This window comes from Meleagris gallopavo, chromosome 3, assembly GCF_905368555.1.
Source record: "Meleagris gallopavo chromosome 3, MGAL_WU_HG_1.1, whole genome shotgun sequence".
In the NCBI taxonomy this organism is placed as follows: Eukaryota; Metazoa; Chordata; class Aves; order Galliformes; family Phasianidae; genus Meleagris; species Meleagris gallopavo.
This window is the reverse complement of record NC_139406.1, coordinates 22,183,659-22,202,501: the sequence shown is the minus strand read 5'-3', so window position 1 is coordinate 22,202,501 and position 18,843 is coordinate 22,183,659. Positions and strand designations below refer to the sequence as shown.

Sequence of the window (18,843 nt, the reverse complement as noted above, 5' to 3'; positions counted from 1 at the left end):
TAGGCATTTCTTGCATCAGAAAAGATTGTCATGAGCACATTTTCTCTCCTGCATAGTCGGGAGCCACAGAACATTTATTCCGTATAAGTGTGTAGATCTTTTTTAGAACGCTACATAACAGCTAAAAAGAATAATGAAGGGAATCCATCTCAACATTTGACAAGTTGTTTTAGGGCTTAGTATTTAAAAAAAAAAAAGTCAATTTTATTTCTAATAAGAATGGCTTCTGCAGTTTCCAAATCACAGAATCATGGAATTGCAGAGTTTAGAAGGGATCTCAACTGCTCATCAAGTCCAGTCTCCCTGCTAAAGCAAGTACCCTTCAATGGGCCACACAGGTAGGTGTCCAGATGGGTATTTAATGTTTCCATAGAAGGAAACTTTACAACCCCTCTGGGCAACCTGTTCCAGTGCTCCATCAGCATTACTGCAAAGAAGTTCTGCCGCTTGTACAGAACTTCCTATGTTCAAGTTTTAGGCCACTGTTCCCTGCCCAAATGTTATATTTAATCATATGTTTTATATCCAAATCTATCTTTTCCTACTAGCATTTAGAAACAATTACCCTGAACCTTTTCTGTAAGATAAATAGCTTGAGCTGCTTAAATTTCCTAGTTTGATGTGGCTCTTTCTGATCTTTCTTCAGTTCTTCCGTAGTACTTGTGTTATGGACAGCAGAACAGTGTGATATGCTAGCAGAAGTCGCCTTACTGCCAAATAGAGGCAGTATTCTCTCTCTGCTTGGCATTTCCTTACCCACGTACCAAATCACAATTCCATTGTGGTGACTCATGGAAGAAGGTAATATTGGATTATGTACTTTTTTTGTGAAATTGAGAGATAAAATAACCTTTTGGTTGAACAGAGGAATCCTGAACTACAGTCTGCAACAGATGCTTTTCTTGTCTGTGTCATATAAGAGTGGTGTTTGTAGTGCATCCTTACTGGCTTGTATTCCATGGGAGTCACAAGAAGAATGACAGGATATATGAGAGGCAGTGCAGACAGACCATGATGAGGATCACGTGTACCAGCTGCCAGCTTGGCTGATCGCAGGACTAGGAACTTCCAGAACTAAAATCACTGTTTTTCCTGTGCTGAAGCAACAAGCTCCAAGATGAGCTGTGAAGGCTCTCTGCAGAGCTGGGGAGGGTGTAGAGCATTAAACCAACAAACAAAACCTGATTCTATCCCATCTTGCCTGTCAGAGACTATACTGGTAAGCGTGATGTTTCCATTTCCCATCTGATCTGCTGCAGTCAGCACTTCATTTCTGTTATGTCTTGTAGAAATGTTGTTGATTTTGATTAACTGAAACAGACAGCGTCTCAGCACACACTTGAATCTCTGCTGCAGGGACTCCAGAATGAAGGCAGATGTGGCTGCCTGGGCTATGTCAATGGCAGCACCTTGGCAATATCTTGCCTCGGACCTGCAGCACCTGAAACATACATTACATTAGCTTTGTCAAGTGGGAACAGACTCTCTTGCTGTTATACCACAATCCATTGTCTTCTGTAGACCTTGGATACTTCTTCAATGCATAGGTTTAACATTTAGGAATGTTAACCTCTAGGAAATCCGAAGCTTAATTGCTAACAAGTGAAACAGGTACTTGGAGCACAGTAGAGCAAGGAGGGAGATGACTAGGAGAGAAATAATTGGAAGAACATCTCTTTCTGTTTTTTTCCTCTAAGCCACCAAGTTATATTTTAAGAAGTTGAAGGAAACCACACAATCATGCAGTATGTATATATATTTATATATATATATATATATATTTATTTATTTATATATTTATGGCATATTTGGGATAAATTATGTCCCTCTTGGGGAGTTAAAATCTCTCTTACCACGGACTTTACTTGACAATTTTGTCACACTTTGGCCTTGTTCTGATCAGCATGATTGGCCAAGAGCATTACCAGCCTGGAGGACATCACTGATATTTGTTGCCTAATAAATAGTTCAGAGGCTGTGAAAGGAAATATAAACAATTGGGAAGTTTCTAGTTGTATACAAGCATAGAAAATAACCCTTAAAAACCTTGTTCAGAATGAATCATTAGTATTGCTTAAATATATCACAGAAAGTTGAGGAGTGCTTGCCTGGCAAGTTTAAGTACTTTGATTTGGGAATGGGAAACAATTAAAAATCACTGCTTGCAGATAAAGGGAAGGATGCTGCTGACTTGGAGGGCAGCACTGAGCTGCATCTTCCTGATGCAACTTTGGCAGGCACCCCACTTTGCAGTGGGCAGTGTGCTTCAAGTTTCAGAGGCAAGACTTGCGAAGAGAGGTAATTTATTTTTTGGATCAGATAGCACCATATAATGGCTGGGTGGAAGATAAGCTTTTGGACATACAATCCTTCTTTAGATCCAAAATAGCTGCAGCAATCTTCACAGCTCGTTAACCATTTAACAACTGTTTGGAGTAGATGGGCTGCCTTGGTCCAGGCACCTGACACAGAAACATTGCCTGTGAACTGTGGAGAGGCTACCTGGAAGGAGAGAAGGGACCTGTGAATACCCTAAGACCAATATTCCAATAGAATCCATGATTTTGTTTATTTTATCTTTTGAAATCCAGTAGAACCTATATGAATTTTGCTTTCCAGACTCTCTTCTGAAGAGATTTTATACTTTTCTTTAAAGGGTCCAGACTGAGTGAACGTGTATGGGGTCTGTGGGGTTTTTTCTTCCTCTCTGGTAACTGGATATTTCTGCCTTTTATCAACTATGAATTCATTCAGGCATCTACTGGCTGCTGTTTCTTACCCACAGAGCTTCCCTTAGTGTGCTTCATCCTCCAGATGACATGTGCTGGTTATTGGGATGCACAAGACTTGGCTTCTGCTGTGTAGCTGATTGTGCTGTGAAGGGGATATACCACCACAACTCTGGAAATGTGTTGGAAAAATGTGTTAGTCCAAGAATGGTTTAGTTCCTTTTGGCTCTGATAATTTAAAAGCATCAATAAATTTCTGATATTACATGAATTTAGCAAGCTGAAGTCTTATTTAAAAGTGTAATTAGAGATGGGTGGAGGTTTCTAGAGAAAGTTTTCTTTGAGGCCAGTATGGGCTGTGGTTGCCATTCAACCTAGCTTCAAGTGATCTGGCTGCACATCACCACTTTGGTGAAATGTTCAATCTGGTTTTTGTCTGCCATCACTTTCTTCGACTTGTCTAGCAGACCGTGCAGGGACCATACCTGTTCTTTGGCATGGACAGATACGAACAAAATGTTTAAACTCTATCCTTCTCTTATGTTATGCTCATGTAAATAAGACCAGAACCTTGTCCCTGTATTGCACTTTTATATAAAAGGAGCTCCAAGCTTTTGTCTTGCGAGCACAACTTCCAGCACTTCATGTTTGTTAAGTCTTCGTATTATGAATACCTACGTAGAAATTTTGCTAGAAGAATGGGTGCAATGTAGCCCTCTTCACAGCATCATGCAGGAAGGATAATTGATTTGTCCTGTAGCAATTCTACGTGCTGCTTTATTGTGTTGCATTTATAAGAAAGGCTGGTGAGATACCCCATCAGTCAGTAGCAGGATGAAATATGACTTGATTAAGGCCTCCCTAAGAGGGGTAGTTTGATGCATCAGATGCAATGAGAGGTAGTTTGGAACACTCTGTGCCTTGGGAAAGTGCTGTGGGCCTTCAGATGTAGTTCTCAGGACTCTCTCCCTTATTTTCTCATTAGATTGACCAAACCATTTTGACCATTTGTTGACCTTGGGATAAGTTGTGTACTGGCTATGTGCCTAGTTTTAGTTACAGTATTAAATGAACGTGACCATGTTATCTGCTTATATGTCCAATCCAAAAAGTTCATACAATGGACCCATTTGTATGGCAGTAAAGATTATTTGGAAATAACCTGGAGCTTCATCCAGCAGTGTGGAACGTGTGCTTACAAAGTAAGATTGGATTTAATCATGTTGTGCTTATTTTTTTTGCGGACATTTTCCCTGTTTTCTTTTAATTCTACCGAAACAACTGGGATTTTATATACCAATATTCAAGAAAGAGAATTTATAAATATAATTTGAATCAATCTTGTTGTAAACAATGTCATTTTCTTGACAGTTGCATTCACCATGGGAGCACATTTTATACTAAAATGAGGAGGAGGCATGTGGGGAGAAAAGTTTATAAAGATTGAAAAATAAAGGCAGCAGAGATGATTGCTTCTAACAGTCATTTAAAGTCACTAAACAGTTGAATTCATCTGTGTGCAGCAAGAATAGTGTCTGGGGTAGTTATATGGCAATAGCAATGAGTACTTAAAACATTTCTCTCCGTGGAGATTTTGCAGTGGTTCCATACTATTCATTTAAAAGACATTTATTTGGGAACAGAAGTATATTATTTCATGTATCTTACAAGTCTGCAGAGGCCGAGAGTGATTCAGAACCTATACCTTCATCTCATTTCCAATGTCTGGGTATTCTGTTTTTGAAAGCAAAGGTTAAGCACTGAAAATCCTTTGCCAGACTTCTCTAAGTATACCTTCACATTTCAATTTCGTTGTCCTGATGCTAACTGCCCACAGGTCTCTATACTCAATTTGTGGGTCTGGTCTTGTATTCTCTTTCATTCTTATTGCGTATCTCCCAGTTGCAGCATGCGTCACTGGTATTGAAGGTGCAGTGTCTGTCACGCATTGCTTGAGTTCATGACTGCAAAGTTGTTATCAGGTCTTCCTATAGCAAACTTTGGGTTAACTTTCTCTTCCAGCATCCCCGGCCTTGAGGTGATGGGAAGCATGACACCTATTGGCAATTCTGAGGGCTGCATTTGGCCTTTTAAATCTATCCTTGTTCTGGCTGCAGCACAACACATGCCACCTAGGGCTCATTTATCCATTCCCACTGGAATGTGAGAGAAGAGACTGGTGCTGCTTTGCTGAAATGTAAGCTAGAGCCAACTTCTCAGTATGGGAGTCATGCAGTGCTGTGACACAATAAGAAGCTATTACAGCTGGAGCATTTCAGCAACCTAGTGAATGATGCGGCTCCACTTGGAGTTGTATCAACCCAGGTGATGGTGTGGAACCTCCTGTATCTGGCTCAGCATTGAAGAAATATATCTTGTAACTCCATCCTCTGGCGTGACAGGTTTGTAGTATCCAGAACAGCAGAAGCAAGCTGTTAATCAAGGGCAGCTGCTATTTTGGTGCTTGAACTCAGAAAGTTTTCTGCAAGCAGAAACACGCTGGAACATTTCGCCTTATGAAATATCTGTTCCTCACAGTTTGTGTTATGTTCTGCAGAGCTGTGGTCTGTTTTGTTGTTATGTTTGTTAATGCTTATGACTTTGGAGAGCCCTTCTGTCCACATGTGTGCTTGAGTAGTGCAGTTCTCAAGTTAGAGTAATCTTAAGAGTATGTGGAAACCTGTGATCTTGTTAAATTATTGGAAGAGGAGTAAGCACTGGAAATGTACATCCAAGCTGTCCAGCATCTCAGGTAATGGAGTGAAGGAATTTCTCAAGAACTGGTCATGTTTTTATTTCCAGAGAGCACAGAAGATGTGCTTTGTGCTCACCCATACAGTACTGCATATGCAAGTTTTATGTGCTTTGGAACTTAGAGGAGAAGGATGCAATTGATTTGCATTTTTTCCACATTTAGAAGTACAGTTTTCATTTAAAGTCATTAGAAATTGTTAAATAGTTGCTATAAAGGACTGAAATATGCATAAAATAGTATTATCATGACATTATCAATATGCACATATTTTGTAGGTGTCATGCATCATTCCATTTCCATAGGGTAAGTACTGAATTTATGGCAGGTTCCTGGGTGTACCTATGACTAAGTCAGCATACCAGTTTTTCAACATTATTAGAACTGGTGGTGAGAAAAGAGAGTAGAAGATTCAAGTAATAACAAAATTACATTTCTAGGAAGTTTCTCTTCCTTAGTTATTTCATGACAGTCCCTGTCATTATGTCCTGATGCACTGTCCCTGGAGGTGCTCAAGGCCAGGTTGGATGGGGCCCTGGGCAGCCTGGTCAAGTATTAAATGGGGAGATTGTTGGCCCTGCCTGTGGTGTGAGGGTTGGAACTTCATGATTCTTTAGGTCCATTCCAACCCAGGCCATTCTGTGATTCTGTGACAGTCCACAAGACTGCAACATTTACCTTGTATAAGACAGCTTTTATTCCCAATGTAGTATTTCCAAGTTTTGAGAAAATCTTAAGCAAAATCCAAGTTTCTCTTTTCTAAGCTGTAAATACATTGCTTATGTTCAGAATGGACTCTGCAAGGGCAAGGTTTTTTTCTTGCTTCTACAGCAATGCAAGACAAAGTTGAAATTGCATGAGTGGATCACAAACTGCTGTTTTTCTTGAGACACTTCAGCTGTGTGAAATCATGCAGTTTTATTTCCATGGTGTGGATGAAATGCAACGATTGTCCAGAAGATTATGTTTGCATTGTCACTATCTTTCTTATGCCACATTGCAGAAACTCAAGCAATTGTTTATGGCAAGTCTAGGTGTAGTTTCTTGAACAGAGCGTTCAAAACTGATGGCTCCCGGAAATCTGAGCGCTTGCATTTTGTATGGAAAGCTTGGCTCCATGCAGAATTTCCAAATGGGCAAGAGCTCTTCCATGTGTTCTTCGGAAAGAGATGTAAATAGCATCCCTGAAAAAGTTAATGATGCGCTAACCTAACATATAAAGTTTGTGGAGTTGACTTTAAATATGCTAAAGGCATTATGGATTGAGAAAAAATTAGTGTCTGGCAATTTCTGGGTTTGCGTGTAAAGAACAATGGTGTCTTAAACAGAAAGTAGACTTATGGGAAAATCCAAGCTGTGCACATTTGTTACACTGCAAATGCTGCAATGAGGGCAGAGTGAAAATGCCCAGGAGCATTTCTGGAAACGTCAAATGAGAAGATGAGGAGTAAGCACAGAGGAAGATAGTGTGGGGCAGTACAGTGTAAAGCATTCTTGAGACTCAGAACAAGCAAACAGAGAGCTGTGATCAATTTCTACCACAATTATTTTCTTGCTGTTATGGGACAGAATGTGGGCCACATTCTCATCTCAGAGCAGTGAGTGTGAATCTCAAATTACAACTAAACCACATTTGAGAATGGCTTTCTGGACAAGTTCTAGTTCTTCTGCTCTTAGATTAGCATCTCTGCTTCTGAGATGTGGAATCTCAGAGTAAGCAGAGAGGAATGCTTTTCTTGGTCAAGGAAAGTTTTCCTGGACAGAGAAGAGTGAAGGCATCAATCCAGTTTCCATCAGAATTGCCCTTTCATTGGTACTTTTTATCTTGCTTTGGGCATGACGTATTCCAAGAAGCAATTGGACAAACTGGTTAAAAATTGAAAATGAAACACCTGATTTTGGTAGTAGAATCTGATTAAGAATTATTGGTCTTATAATAAAGTTTACTATTTGAGAGACACTATTAAAGGTAAAATTGAATTTTCTCTGTAAAGTTTATATGATCATGTTTATTAACGTTGCTTCCCCTAGGGTCACGTACATTTTGTTTAAGTAAAATACATAAAAAGTTAAATACTGGTCTGGCTGGGTTAAGCCGGTTATACGTTAGGGTCCTTTCCTGTCGTCATTACTTTTTTATGAAGATCAAAAGTTTCTGCTTTGGAGTGAATGCCTGCGTTTAAGGAAACTTTCTAGTCACATTGAATCAGAGTGAAAGAGGAATAGTTTTGCCACTCTTAATACCAGCAGTGCTTCAGAACATTATGCAGTATGAATGTAAAGTTGAGTAATTTTGGAAGAAGTTGCAAGTATGCATGCTGAATTCCAGATTAAATAATTTTTTATCTTGGCATTGAGTGGGTCCTGTGCAAGTATAAAAATAGCAAACATACCAAGCATTTCTAAGTTACTCCAGCCTACCACGTAAAGATTTTCTGAATTCTTTGAAAACAAGTCAAGTGAACAAACACAATGTCTAAATTTTGAGCTGCTTATAAGTTTTTAAGTTTCTCTTCCTAAGTCCCTGATTTTTCTATTTAAGAAAAAAAGGAAACCAACATCAGTGTTGTTTGCTCTCCTCAGACTTAAGCTCTTGAATCCTTTGGATTTGCACTTTTTAATGTAGACTTCGTTAGTGAAGCATCTATCTTTGTCCAGGGTACAGCAAGAAATGCACACTGTTTGACACGTGTTGAGCTTTCCTCCAGCTACACTGCATGTGATGAGAAGACAACTTCAGTAGACAAAGTAAACCTTCTGATGGCAAAAGCTAAAATTTAAAGTGTGTCTCTTTAAAGATATTTCAGAAAAACTGCAGTTGCTGAAACTATCGCACAACACTGTCTCCTCCTGCAAAGAAGCACACAGGGAGAGTCAAACTTGATACTGCGTGCAGGAGTGCCTTGGTGAGGCACAGCTGTTTAATTTGGAATCCAGTATTTTAGACCATGCACTTTCTGCTTTTGTTTTCCTTTTGCTTCTGACAAGGAGAGGGTTTTTCAGGGTGAAGGGCTGTTGGGTGTGCAGGAAGGAGGAGGATGTAATTGCACTTTCCTCCACCTCCCCCCCCACCCCCCCCCCGATTGCCTCATAATTTGACTGAATTACAGCTTCGTGGAACTGTTAACAGCATTGTACCTCATGAACTAGGCAAGTGCTTGCTTTTTTCTTCAGCAATTTTGTTTCTCCAGTTAGCTTTGTACACTTCCTTCCTAGCTGTGCAAAGGTGACAGAAGCTACAAAAAGCGAATTAGAATGTGAAGAACTGGGAATATGAAACAGCAATACAGGTCTGCTTTTGAGCTTTGCATCTGAACGGTTTGAAGGTGAGGAGCCTCGAGTTTCCTCCCAGCTGGGAATCGCTTGGTCTCTACAGACCGGACCTGGAAGAATGAAATAGAGCCGCTTTATCAGGAGAGAAGCAGGCAGCCAAGAGGAGGGCGACTGCAAAAGGGCCAGCGGGCTCTAGGGAACATGGAGCAATAGGTAATGCACATGTGGCTCTTCATCTTTTGTTCCGTGGGATGATGCCTGCTGAAGAAATTACTTTTTGTTCTGTTTCATAACTTCAGAGATTAGGCAGTGCTGTGCTCTATTGCACAATCCATTCACATTAGGAGATAAAAGCTGTGATGAGAACATGCTTGCTTGTATTGTGAAGCAGGGGTTTTACAGCTGGTAGTGCTATGAAAAATAATGAGCACTGTGAAAAACACTACATGAGATTAGGGCAATGGGCAGCAATTGTTTAAGGTGAGATCTTTCAAAATGTGTGCTGCTCGTGCCAAGAAGAGGATAGAAATAGAAAGGTAGGGCTAAGCAGAATTCTCTTGGTAAGCAAACGGGTGGAGATGTCTCTTGCATAAACATTTAAACTGAATGGTCAGGCAGACATGGAGCAGTACGACGGCAGTCTTTCAGAAAGAAATAACAGGAGAAGTTGCACAAAGCTCAGAAGGCGAAGCTAGTCAAGAGAAGCAGGCTGAGCTAAATGCACTAATTTCCTCACTTTTCTGCAAGAAAGTCAACAAAAAATACTGTGATGCTCTATTTATACCTATGACAGCAGGATAGGACTTCTCTCAATTTTTTGGCTGTGTGTTGGTGATACAGCAGCTGTCTATCTTGGTGATTGTGATTTGCCTCACTGATAATGAATTGTATAAACTAATGAAGGAAATAGTTTTTTCTTACAGCAGTGTTCCTCCTTACTACAGAAACCTATAATATTCCTAATGATTCAGACTGAGCATCAAAATAAATTTGTAATTTCTTTTCTGATGAATTTCTTGGTTCCCGCAGAGTGCTCTGACTTATGAGATTGAGACAGCAGCACTCATTTCCATGGGAGGAGACCCTCGTGGGCTCTGCTGCTAAACCTGCCCATACACAATGCACAGGAGGATGCAGACAGGAAGGTTGTCTACGTGGCTGTAAAGGCTCTTGGGCCCTTGATTAAGTCCTACTCATTGGTGTTTTGTTGCTGCCACTGTGAAAGCCACCTATATATAAACCACCTGGTTTATGTATCTGTCCCCTACAGGTGCTCAGAATACTTAGGCAAGCAAACAAGCAATGTAATAAAATTGTTAGATGATACCTCTTCCTTTACAAATAGCCTAAGGGGATCTTGGTTCTAACCTAATTTAATTATGAGACTCTTCATCTTTCCTTGCATACTGCGGACTGTTTCGGAAACATTAACAACATTGAAAAAAAATGTTTTAAAATATGGAGAGTGAAGTCCTGTGGACTCTGTGCAATATGTGTTTTGTTTTGCTGCTTTTTCACTAAGAGGCTCTCCCTGCTTTCTTCCCCTTACTAAAGCTTTTGAAAACACCTTGGTGGAGTTTCCTTGTTTTATCAGTCACAGAGCTGCTGTGTTCTCAGCACTGCTGTTAAAATAATGTTTTTGATAGAGTTGTTCATAATTGCAGAAGTGACCTTTCTGCCCTGCAAAAATTGTGGCAGTGCTGAAGGTCAGTGTGAACAATTCATTGAATCAGCTTCACTTAAAACTGACTGCTCCCTTCCTGGCATTAAAGCATTCAGTGGGCGTACGTTCCCTGCACTCTGAGCGCACCCTCGGCCTCTTACACAGCTTCAGAAGTCATCCAGCTCCACTTGAGAGCAGTGCTTGCAGCTGCAGGATAGCAAAAGCTGCTTTCTTTGCATGTAGGCACTGCTTAGGGCCGCTGGATGTAGCTGCATGGGGCTCAGAGGGCACCACAACATCAGCACGCTTGAGGAAGATGAGTCATGTTTTGGCTGGATAGTGCTTAGTGTGTGCAGTGCTGCTAACCACAGGGCTCGTCATTCCCCGGGAGCCCATCTGGAGTCCTGGGGTGTCTCTGATTTCTGAAGGAACTCAAGCGTGAGCCTGAGAAATACCAAAGGAGGAAAATACGTTCTGGGGAAATGTCACCGTGCGCTTATTCTGAATTGACTGTACACAAATGGCACCAGAGTGGCTTAGGCTGCCTTGATAGCTGTCTGCGGTCTTGGAGCAGATGCAGTAACTCGGGTTTGTGCTTCCTTCCCACACCAGTGCCCTCTTCCTTTCCTCAGGTTACATCAGCAGCTTTTGCCACTTCATTCTCTGGAAATGAATTGCTTTTTTCATGACAGGCTTTCCCAGGTGGGGGCTTCTAGAGGTGAGCTGCTTGTGTAAGCCTGCCCCTGAGTTTCTGCTGCCTCTCATATGCTGAAGAGATGACTCATCTTTCTTGTGCATTGCATTTTTTTTTCTTTGAAATTAATAAGCACAAATGTGCAGATCATGTTAGTCTTGTCTTTTCTTGCCACATACCTACTACAGTTCTGTGTACTCATCCTGAGATTTGGATAACTGGGAAAATGCTCTCCTCTCCTCTTTGAGTAGGTTTTAATGAAAGCCGTGTCTAACACCAGCCATTCTGTGGACGCTTTTGTCTTGCAGAGCCTTGTGGGGAAATAAAATTTCCCTTGTTTCCACCAGAGTTGTGGTATAGCACGGCAGGTGGTAAGGAATGGATGACAACTCTCCTGTATGATTTTTGCAGATGGTCTTTGTTGAAAACTTAAAAGCTTTAACCAGAAAGCTTGGTCAACTTTGAAGAACTTTATATTAATTTGAAGTAACGCTAGCTTGACCCATTGGCTGTTAGATAGGAAGTGGGAAGGCTGTTTCCAAGGATTGGTCTGAGAATTATTTTTCCATTTCTCCTAAGTTCAGGAAGCCCCTAAGTGGTGCTAGAAAGCTGAAGGCTCATCCTTGCACGACTTGTCCGTAGGTACATTCTTCTGTGTTACAGTGCTGGCATCTGTGTTACCTAGGTCTGCCTTCCTTTTGTGCTGGTGGCAGAAAACGCCTATCTCCTGCTCTGCTTTTTTTCTCTTTTTTTCAGACACTTATTAGGAAGCATATTTACCAGCTTAAGCAATTGACTGCACATTATTATTTTTTTTAGTTCTAAATGCCAGATTGTCTGTTTACGACTTGACCTTTCCTTGACCTGGTTCACAGCTTACTTTCTTGACTTATGGCCCTTACCAGTTTTTCACTACCATTTGGCTCCAGCTGTTCTTACAAAAAGGAACATTTAATTGCACCTTCCAGTCAGCCTTAGGGCTTGAGAGCACTCATCAGTTTTAATCATGCTTGCAATGCTCTATAGAATAGACAGCAACTCTTCACACTTGCAGCAGAATGTGTTTTCAGTCATCTATTTATTGGAAGAGTTTATATGGCATTCTTGCATGATTTAAAATCCGTGTGAGTAGAGGAAGGAGTGAGATGTAAAACAGTGATGGAGCTCAACAAAAATGATAAGCATTATGCATAGAACAGGAGGAGAGGTGATGAGTCTTGTTCTGAAAATGTTGCCATCATCCAACTACAGCTTGTGTGAAGTCCCACCTTGCTGCCATCTTATTCTCAGCCTGTCAGTGGCTGGTTTGATCCTTCTGTTCTCTACTGCAAGAGTAAATGCTGTACAGCTCTTCAGTGCCACTTATGATTGCACCGAACTTCAGCATATTGTTTTTCAATCACCTCTTTTTCTGATTGAAGAGCATTTAGTTATTTTTTATGCAAGAACTATTCCTTGCCTTTGATTGTCATCAGTGTCCTTTCCTATACCATCTCTGCTTATACTGAGTTGTTATGAGGAGAAGGCCAGAACTGCACGCAGTACCAAACTGTACTATTGCTCTGTGATGATGATTTCCTTTTCCTATTTTTATTTTTTATTTTTTATTTTTTTGCTTGTTTGAGATAATATTTATTTGGAACTACTTAATGTAACTAACTGCCCATCATAATCCCAAGATCTTCCTCCTGGGTAGCAACTGTCAGTTCTGTTGCTGGATATGCAGAATCGAATGTTTCTCGTGTGCATGCCTGTAGGTTTATCCCAAATAAATTTCATTCACATCTTGCCACTGAATTAATTGTTAGTGTTGTGTACAATAATAGATTGTGATTAAGGATTTTCTGCAGTCCCTCAGGGTAAGTCCTTATCTTCATTTCTTTGAATAGCTTACGATCATATTCATTATTTTCCCATTAATTGCATTTTCTAGATTACCTATGAGCATATTGAACAGTCTTTGTCTTTCCTTTAATGGCAGTGTTGACTCTAACTCTGTAGGATTTGAGATGTTCTGACCAAAACACCAGTTTGTACAGCTCAGTAATGGAGCAGTTCCTATTCTTTGTCCATAGTTGGCGGAACTTGTGTAAATTCCCCTCTCAAGCTGGATGGTTTAAAACTTGCAGAATGAGTTTCTGGTCTCCTGCACATTGCAGTCCAGCAGAGTTGTTTAAAGCAGTATCAGTGGGAACTGTTCCAGGTTAATCTCTGCAGCACAAAAGACCTACTGTGAGCCAGATCTGTGTCCAAGATGTATTCGCATTATTCAAGTATTTCCTGTTCAAGATGACTATTAATCAAACCAGACAACTCTTTTATAGCAAACGCTTTCTATAAAATTCATGTTTAGGACATGGCGTAAAGTTACTTCATAAAAACAGTTGTTGACTGTTTGAAAAAAAAATACATAAATTGAGGACTGGGGAGTTAAAAAGACTGCTTCTGGAAAAACAAGAATGGCATTTGGTTATTGTATGATCTCATTTTTATGCTTTTCAGGATGAATATTTCATATTTTACTAACAATATGATGGCAATCATTTAACCTTGGAAGTATGTTCAGAGAGAAGGGGAACTTTTAATTTTATTTCAGAGGTGCCTTGTTTGAGAGTGTGGGTTATCCTGCTTCATGAAAGATAAGCTCATTTATTACAGTCTGACATGAGTGCCACAAACTCCCATTACAAGATCTCTGCTAATCATCTTGCTTTGGACATGCAAACCATACTAATGAATACCACTATCTTCTGGTTTTTCACGGCCAAAATGCACTTTCAGCCTGCAAGTGTCTGGTGTTTTCCCCTCTCTGCATTAAAGCATAGGATTTCAGGAAATGAGTCTCCTAGGTGATGTGCAACTGCTACATGGAGAACAAAACTACCAATGAACTGTACCTTTAGGCATGAGTTTTCCTTGTCATTTAAGAGTCCTCTAATATAGAAAATATATTTCACTTCCAAAATGTCTTTTCATTAGGATTTGTTGATAAGGACAACTACAACTTTCCTGAGATCTTTTCCATGCTCATTACTGTTCTTTCCTGCAGTGGCTGGTGGGTATGTAGGGTATCCTTCCACCAACTAGCTTTCCTTGCATCCGCCAGCCCTTCTCTTGGCTCAGTTCTACAGTGCTTGTGCTAAAATGACTCTTTTTTTTGCAAGGTGACAGCTCCAATCCTCTAGATCTGTCCCACATCCTCTCCTAAAACAACTTCTGTTGAGCTTCACCCTTCAAAGTGTGATGGATGGTTTCCACTACACAGAGCATCTCATATTTAAACAGTTTTGATCTTTGCTGCCTGTGAGATATGTGACTGAGGAAAGGAGTGGACAAAAGTTTGTTACCTTTCTCTGCTGCTGTTCACCAGGCAACTAAACTTTTAATAAATAGATGGCTTCAAAGGCTCCATTTGAGTGATGCCCTGTGTAGCAGAAGGAGCGTAATGCACGTTCTGATGAGGAAGGAAGAGCAATGTTCCTCTGGGCTGGCTGCAGGCCACAGGGCTGTTCAGGTCTAAGGCTTGTAGGAGCTATAGGAATGACAGAGCTGATATGTAGGATCATTTTTCTGAAGCCATTAAAGGAAATCCATCTATGCTAGGTACTTGACAACTTGCTGGGAAGCATAGTCAGTCAGCCAAGTATGCTCACTTGCAGACCTCAAGTCTGATGTTGGCAGTATTAATTCTGAATAGTGTTACAAATATATATTTTATTCTTTTGGAGGACATAGTTTCACATATCCTCTAAGGATAGCATGCTCTTTTTAATTCCCCAGTAGTAAGTTCTTTTCATCTCATCCGCACAGAGATGGGCCAGGCAAGTGTTCAATACCTACCCTGCTATAGTGCACAGTGACAGCGAGGAACTTCTTCCTGGATTCACAGAATGAATTTTTAAGCAAAACCAGCCTGACTTTATAATGAACTTTATAGAGGTATAAAAGCAAGAACATTATCTGTTCCTCCAAACAGCTCCCTTGCCCTTTCATTTGAGCTGGAACAGGGCTCTATCTCTCCCCTCTCCTCCTCCCCCAACCAGCGGTTATGGCAGAGATTTCCCCTCATTAGGGGAACTTCAGATGGAGCCCACCCTCAAATAAAAATCCAAACATTTTGCTTCCCTTTAGGCAATGGAGGCAGGGAGGCATTTAAAATACAGGAGACAGACAAATAGCCTTTCTAAACAAACAAAGGATAATTGCTCTCATAAATGTGGGTCCTCATAATTTAAGAGCAATAGTTTATACACTTGGTAAGCCTTATAAACAGAAAGGGGAGACAAGGGCCGTGGTTGCATTCAATAAAAGCCCAACTCAACAAGGCCCTTGATTGTTAAGTTGTGTATTTTGCGGGCCTCCGCCAAGTTTACTTGCTAGCAGCGCTTTGCTGTGTGTGTTTATAGCAGCAAGCTCTGGGAGATTCTCTGCAGAAAGCCATGGTGATGGGTGGTGTTGTCGGGAGAGGAGTTAGAGGCACAAACAAACCGTCCCATGGATGGTAAATCTCTATTATTATATGCAGCTCGATACTCTGGATTTTGCAGGTGTAAGGCTCATATACAAAAGTTAAATTTAGTATGTGTTTATAGTACAGTGTATAAAAGACTGAAATGTGTCATGTTTGGCCAGATGGTAGAAAGCAGTAGTAAAAGCTATGACTTGGTCTTCTACCACAGACCCCTGACACCAGATAACTCCCTGGTTAGGGAAAGGCTGGTCAGTCTGTCTTGATTTCTCCTTTTTTTTTTTTTTTTTTTTTTAAGTGGCATTTATTCTTGCCTGATAAAGTTTTGAAAGACATAATAAGTCAATGTTAACAAAGTCTGGTGAGGACTGTTTATGGCAAGCCAGTTATGGAGAGGGATTGTCCCGTTCTGCTCCGTGCTGTGAAACATTACCTCGAGCACTGGGTGCAATTTGGGCATCACAACAGAAAGAATATATAACTATTACAATGTCCAAAAGAGGACTATGAAGATGGTGAAGGGTTTGTGGGGGTAGATGAATGAGGATTAGCTGAGGTCCTAGCACAGAGCAGAGAAGCTGAGGGGAGGCCTGATGGCGGCTGCAGCTCCTCACAGGGAGCGGAGGGCAGCGCTGAGCTCTGCTCTGTGTGACAGCAGCAGGGCCCGAGGGAACGGCATGGAGCTGCGTCAGGGGAGGGGCAGATGGGGGTGAGGGAAAGGGTCTGTGTCAGAGGGCAGTGGGGATAGAACGGGCTGCACAGGGCAGTGGGCATGGCCCTGAGTGCTGTGGAGAGCTTAAACAGTACTCTCAGACATAGGGTTTGGATTTTGGGTGGTCCTTTGTGGAGCCAGGAGTTTGACTCCATGATCTTTGTAAGTCCCTTCCAACTCAGGATATTCCATGATTCTATGATTATGGGATTACTAGCAGAATCCTTATTGCATGTATAAGCTTGTATATATTCGGCCATGCAAATGAACAAAGCTGAAGCTGAAAAACTCCTGTATTTCAAATCATGAAGCTTAAGGTTCCCAGTTATTTTAGAGTTGCTTGCAAGTTTAGGGTGCTTCCAGGCTGCATAATTTTACAGGCACTGTAGTGTGTCCAGAGGGTTTTACTCTGCTAGCATCCCTAACTTGAGGGTTTTCAGGAGGTTGTGTTGTATTAAGCATCAGATTTTTTCCCAAGCATCTACAGTCTGCTTTTTTTTTTTTTTTTTTTAAAGCATTTTGTATATGCATATTCAGATTTTGTCTGCTGCAACTACTGCTTCTGATGGTAGGCAAGTTGTGTCCATCTCCAACTGCACTGGTTTTACAGCTGGTGTTGGGAAACAACTGATTTCATTTAGTAGCAGGATCTGCATACAAAGATTATGAGGATGCATAGCAAGATGAGCACAGCTATTAGATGCATTGCTCACTCTGGTTTCTAGAGTATTACATAAGAAAACTTAGTCAGGTTGGTGGGACCCATATGGTAATGCCAACCTGTGACATTCCAGTGAGAAAAGAAATCTTACTTCATCTCTATGAGCCTCCCTTGCATTAGCACCATGGTACCAGAATGCACAACTGCAAAGAAACATGTCTTTTGAGCCCAAGCTGTGCTTGCCATCTGAGATCTCTTTCTCAGGCTGCTAACTGTGCTAAGTGATTATTGGTGACTTATTCAGTGTGATCAGTAAGCTGCCAAAGCTTGGGTGTGGACTGCTGGTGGCAGTCATTAGAGGGCATGCTGATGAAGGATGTAGCATAAATGCAGTGGAGCTTCTCTGTTCCTCCCAGGTTAGGAAAAACACATAATTGTCAGCTGCTGAAGAGGCTATTCAGCCCTGCTGGGTGCTGTGCTAGCTGGCTGCTGAAGCTGGAGAATGCTGATGTGAGTTTGTTGGTGGGGAGCATGAAGCCAAGCTGATGAGATATCCTGTTCATCCATCAGAAGAAGACAGGCAGTTTATTTTCTCAGTGTGCTGAAATGGTCAAATGCAGCAGCATCAGGTCTCTTGCTTAAGTTCTTACCCTCTCTGACTCATAAAATTATGCCTGATTGTCAGAGCACATGCTGAGTAAGTCTTTACAACGTATTTGTGGAATGTTGATGCAGTGTTTCTTTTGGATGCAGCCTTTTGCAAGAAGCAGAATATGAATTGACATCAAAGTTGCTGAGACAGCCAGCAGCATCTGAATTCCTTGTAGGTTAGTGTAATAGTTACAACAGCTTATTTTAAGATACACAATTAAGTATAAACTGGATTTCCTAATCCAGTTTATATCAGTCAAAACATAAGAATAAATGTCTGGCTTCATCCTCTGGCTCCACTCATCATTATCTGTATGATGTTTTTGACATCATATTGTGCAGTAGTTATGGGTTTGGACAGAGAGATTACAAAGGGGAAATGAATGAAATGGCAGCTCTTTTCCACACTCGCACTGAAGCCAGCGTCTTGAGTGTGTTATCCTCAGAAACCACTATGCTTTCCATAATGTGGGAACATGTCCCATTTCTGCAGCATGTTTCCCACAACAGTAGCTGAGCTTTCTGCAGCTGCCCCATTTCCTGTGATGGGATGCTGTGGTCCTGTGTTAGTGCATCCCCTGCTGGGGCACCGTGGCTCGGGTGAGTACCAGCTACTACCCGAGATCATTCCTACAGTATGTTGGTCCTGTGCTTGTACTGATTGTATTGCTGAAAATGGAGATGTGTACTACGGGAGAATTCAGATAAAACATAGGCAGTAACCTGGAAAAGATGGTAGCACGATCAGTTGCTTTGCTGAGATGCAAAGATCCACACTGGATACTCCCTAGAAGCTATTTTGTTCATGGCACAAATTTACAGTTACAGTATTTATTTATTTGGAATCTCTTAATGTTTTACAGCAAATATCTGTTCTCTGAGCAGTGCTATGGAAAGGTGTTTCAGTTGTATGCATAGCAGATGAAGCCCCCTTAAGTGCCCCTTATTGTAAAAGTATATCAAATACTTGTCAGAAAAAGGTATTCTGTGGCTTATCTAATTAAGTTCTAATTCATTTTAGCATAATAAACTAAATTTAAATCAGCTTAAAAATAGTCCCCAGTGTGCCTCTGGTTAATTTTTTTATAATTCTGCAAAGAGTCTAGTCTATTGTAACATACCAATTTTTAAGTATTTTAAGACAAAAAAAAAAAAAAAGTGAAAAAGATAAAGCTAATAACATAAAATCCTTCCATTGAAATTGAGAGATTGGGAAGAATATCCTCATAAGGAATTCAAC

The 18,843-nt window shown here is 40.9% G+C and overlaps 1 protein-coding gene across 6 annotated transcripts in view; it reads left to right on the top strand.

Annotated features, from left to right (window-relative positions):
• Positions 1 to 18,843, top strand: part of FBXL7 (F-box and leucine rich repeat protein 7) — a 167,835-nt gene that overhangs the window by 125,029 nt on the left and 23,963 nt on the right. Inside the window, exon 1 of one of the 6 annotated variants that reach the window (XM_085220433.1) lies at positions 8,600 to 8,967. The exons of the other annotated variants lie outside the window; for them this stretch is intronic. The gene's annotated coding sequence lies outside the window, so the exon portion shown is untranslated. Of the gene's footprint in view, positions 1 to 8,599; positions 8,968 to 18,843 lie in introns of those variants that run through there. 6 annotated transcript variants of the gene reach the window in all.